Here is a 5,296-nt window from a genome sequence, read left to right as displayed (position 1 = left end):
AGCACTTGGCTGCAAGTGGGTGTACAAAATAAAGCATAAATCTAAAGGAAGTGTAGAACGGTTCAAAGCATGGTTAGTAATTATTGGCAATCATCAAATAGGGGGGATTGATTACATAGAGATTTTTGCACCCGTTGTAAAAATGGTAACGGTACGTAAAGTGTTAGCCGTAGCAACCACATGAGCTTGGGAATTAAATCAGATGGATATGCACAATGCATTTTTACACAAGGACCTTGAGGAGGTTTAGTACATGAAGCCACCTCTTGACTTTCTTCCTCAGGAATATGGCATGGTGTGTAAACTTAACCAGTCCTTATATGGACACAAATAGGAGTCTCGTTGTTGGTTTGCAAAGTTGTCTGCTACACTAAAATAATACGGATTTCAGCAATCTCTTTACGAATATTCTCTTTTTGTCTTGCAAAGACCGAGGGTACATATTGTAGTGTTGGTGTATGTTAATGACCTAATCATTTCGGGTGATAATCATGAAGTTATCACCGAATTAAAAGCTTATTTACTCAATTGCTTTCACATGAAAGACTTGGGGATCCTCAAATATTTCTTGGGTGTTGAAGTGGCGCGATCTTCCACAGGTATCTTTCTTTGTTAACGTAAATATGCTTTGGACATTATAACCGAAGTTGGACTTCTAGGAGATAAGCCATCAAATGTGTCAATTGAACAAAATCATCGTTTGGCACTTGCAACAGACTTGTATTTTCCTCATCCTGATCAGTATAGGCAGTTAATAGGTTGTCTCATTTACCTCTATTTTACCATACTCGAACTTTCATACTATGTGCATGTGTTGTCTCAATTTATGTGGGTGTCTAAAGAGGCCCATTGGGAGGCTGCTCTTTGTGTTGTTTGATACCTAAAAGGGAATCCAGGATAGGGTGTTTTGTTGCATAAGGATTGTGACCGGCAACTATCTGGTTGATGTGACTCTGATTGGGCTGGATGTCCTTTAACTCATAGGTCCCTTATCAGATAGTTTGTTCTACTTGAATTTTCTCCAATTTTATGGAAAACTAAGAAACAACAAACAATATCTTGCTACTCTGCTGAGGCTTAGTATCGATCCATGGCAGCTATAACAAGAGAATTGAAATGGTTAAAAGGTCTTCTCCATAGTCTTGGTATCTTTCATTCTCAGTCTATGAGACTTCATTGTGACAGTCAAGCAACACCTCATATTGTCTAGAACTTGGTTTTTCATGAGCGCGCCAAGCACATCAAAGTGGACTGTCACTTCATTCACAACGAGTATCTCACTAGCAATATTGCACCTACTTATGTTCTTGCACATGCACAATTAGCTAACATTTTTACCAAGGCTCTTGGTCTCACTCAGTTCACCTTTTTGTTGTGCAAGTTAGGGATATGTAATTTACATGCCCCAACCTGAAGGGAGTAATGAGATCATAATGAAATAACAGAATCTGTGTACAATTATGTGCAATTATTATCCCATATTATTAGCATGTGATCATGTAAATCAATTTGTTTAGTTTAGACGTAATCTTAAGAGTTTTATTAATCTGGAGAATCAACCTTTATAACTCAATTTTAGGAGATTTTATTGTAACTCTATTGTATATATTTATCCTTTAATTTAATTATTTATCTTCATTCTACTAAAGATTTATACCACAAAAATGGAGAAATAGAATAATTGAATATCGTATAGCTCAAAATAAAGATTTAACCAAATGTAATTCATATGAAAAAAGCCAATTAATTCTTTACAAAGAACAACAAGTAGACGAATTAAAAAAAAAATAGAAAACAATATATCCGAATTGTACTTAATTAGAAACTAACACTACTAAAAAAATGCCTTTTACATCGGTCAAAAACAAATTAGTACGACGGTGGAGGCCCGTCTTTGAATATGACATCGTTGTAGACCTTAAAACTATCTACAACAGTCGCCAAAACACCGTTTTAGAAAAATTTGATTTCTAAGTCAATGCTTACATCAGCACGGATGTAGAAATATGTGCTTTTTACGTCGATGGTGGCGTAAGCACCGACTTAGAAATCTATTTCTACAATGGAGCTTACATCAACACCGTTCTTGAAAGTTGGTTTTCAAAGACGTTGTTGACGTAATCACGAACATAGAAAGAAAGCTTTCTAAGTCGGTGCTTACGTTAGCACTGACGTAGAAATACGTGCTTTCAAAGACAGTGTTGACATAACCACCGTCTTAGAAAGCTTCATTTCTAAGTCGGTGCTTACGCCAACATCATCTTTGAAAGGGCGTATTTCTACATCGGTGCCGAACTCTAGCATTATTGAATCAATTTGAAAGTTGTTCCATTACCATGTACTAAAAATAACAATAACGTATTAAAAATTTAAGTCAAGTATGGGTCTAAATGCTTAGGACAGTGAAACTAAGCTCAATGTTATGACGGTGATATTTGAGAGCCAATTCAAAATTTGATGAACAAGTCAAAAACCAAAGCAACGGTGGTGACCAACTTCAACTGTGCGTTGTTAAGCCCTTGCAAATATGGCAAGAATGCTTTCCCTTGCAAATATGTGTGTGTGTGTGCAGCACTAGATATTTATTTAAACTTTATTAAATTTTGAATATTTCCAAAACAATCTTTTATTTTATTTTGTACTTAACTTCAGGGTGTGAAACCATAATAAAACCGAGAAAAAAAAGTGAAAAGTGAATAAAAACAAATCATGTCTATTACTTTTGCCAATAAATCCAAAATCTTCAATTACGAACTTGCTAGTAGGAAGAATCATATGATATGGAGGAAGCAAAGCTGAGAAATTCTCTGAGACATAGGTGGGGGAGTGATCGATAAGAGGCTAGATAATGTTGAAGAAGTTTGTGTTTGCTTAACAAGTCTAAAATAAATGGCTTAAAAAAAGTCTAAAGGAAACAATACTTCTAGAAGCGAGTCACACTGCTTTCATAGATTAGAAAATTGGTAATGAAAATTTGAACATAGATGCGGTAATTAATTATTGTCATGACAATTTCCACCACGTCATAATACTTTTATATGCATTTTGTCTAAAGAATCTCTTCAACAACTTTGTAGAATGACTACTATGCACTAAGAGTTAGTTCAAAACCAAATAAATGTAATGGTAGTCTTCCTTTTGTGATTGAGATTAATTTAACACGCATCCCAAATTACATTCGATTATTTAAATTCAATTATACCAGATTTAAAAACAAATAAAACACTAAGATAATACTTATTTAATATTTTTTCTTCAAATTACCCAAGACCAACAACACACAAGGAGGGAAAGGAAGAAAAGATTGCATGTTAGATCCTTCCTGCTAAAAAAACAGAGAACATATTTTACATTTTCAAAGTCAATCTCAAAGTTTAAAGTTATCAATCTAGAGATAAATCTAAGACATGGAGGCAACCTTGATGACCAAGACTGATAGTGCGACATTTAAAGTAAACACAATCCAAATGAATGGAAGAACTTTTAGTGTATTTTGTCCTAAAAAAATGTCTTCCCAACACAACTAGAGAGAATAACCTTAAAGTACATGACAAATAAAAACCATTACTTTTACACAGAGAGTAGCTGCTAGCAACCTAATGGTATTATATATACATGTTTCATCTTAAATGATCACCATTAAACGAGAAACAATTTGCAAGAGGAACCCCGACTATGCTACTTGAATAGGGTGTTGAAACTTCATTACCGAGAATAGCTACTAGCAACTTAATGGTATTATATATACAGTTTCATGTTCATTCCAAGTTGGGCACAAATGTACAAGCATAGGCAATTAAAATGCTAACAATCAAACTTGTAACCCTTATGATTTTAAGTTATTTTTTTCAATTACTTTACCCATACATTCAAACATGACTTTCTGAGGGCAACTCAACAATTCCACAAAAAATTATAACATTCCAAGTTAAGTAAACCCTTAATATTGACTTCTTCAACACCAAACAAGAAAACAAAAAGATCAACAAGCTTACCTTCAAGAACAGTACATTGCAGGACGTGTCAACACTTAAAAGGGCACGATGACCCTAGGTTGCGATGGTGTGAACAACACGCAACACAGAGGTAGCAAAGGCACGACAATGTAGGCTTCCTTTTGCGAAGCTGACGGTGGTGTGAGGGAGATTGAGCCAAATATATGAATGTAGGCTTCCTTTTGCGAAGCAGGTTAATGACGGTGGTGTGAGGGTGATTTCGAGGTATGCATATTCAATTAGTGCGCAAGGGGGAGATATATGAAAGCAGGTTAATGACGGTGTATTTGTAAACCCGTCTTTGATACTCAATATTTCTACGATAGTGTTTACAAATACACCGTCTTTGATAAGCTCCAGCCTAATCTACAAAGATGATGTTAACACAAAACGTCATTGTAGACGTCACGCGCCATGCACATGCCCCCTAAAAATGACATATATTTACAAAAATACCATTGGTCACCCTACTACGACGGATTTATTATGACCGATCTCGAATGTGCGTCATTAAAAACACTTTTTTTAGTAGTGTAAATTGCACAAAAAGCTTCAAGTGATCAAGAATTAATGTGTGTAGGGAGCTGAAAGAAACAAAATGTAGCCTTACAGCCTTAAATGACAACAAAGAACAGAGAATGAATGCTACTTAACATGGGGATGAAAAGAAAAAGTGAGTGATTCTAAAGGTTGGATCGATAGAAGAAGTTTTGGAAAATATAAACATGATCCCAACAATATTTACATTACGACCATCAATTAAAGGACTTTGGATTTTGATAGAATCTCATTTTTTATACATATTATGATGACTACATACTTTGTTTATTAATAATTGTGCATATCCAACATTATCATCAAATTTTAATTAGATTGTAATATTACAAAATAAGTGGATTTAGTTATTTTCTTATCAATGAATAAATTTGTATATCATTTATATATTATTCTTCTATAGTAATTTACTAAATTAAGATTTTTATGTTAAAAAATTAACTGATATGGAACATTTTTTTAATAATCTATAATTATATATAAAAATAATACGATATTTTAATGTACACATTTTTATACTTATTTCATGAATATAATTATATTTTTATTATTTTACTTCTATAAATACGTAAATGACTAACTTTTGTTATTTTTTTAATTTAAAAAAACATGTACCAACAGTAAACAATGAATTGCCTATTTTCTCCTAATATAAAGACATAGGGAATATCCACTTACCCCAAATAAAGATCCAGTTTAAGAGTAATTTTTTAAACTTATATACAGTAAGTGTGAATCGCCTCCCA

This window comes from Glycine soja, chromosome 18, assembly GCF_004193775.1.
Source record: "Glycine soja cultivar W05 chromosome 18, ASM419377v2, whole genome shotgun sequence".
Taxonomy (NCBI): domain Eukaryota; kingdom Viridiplantae; phylum Streptophyta; class Magnoliopsida; order Fabales; family Fabaceae; genus Glycine; species Glycine soja.
This window is presented reverse-complemented; position numbering follows the sequence as displayed.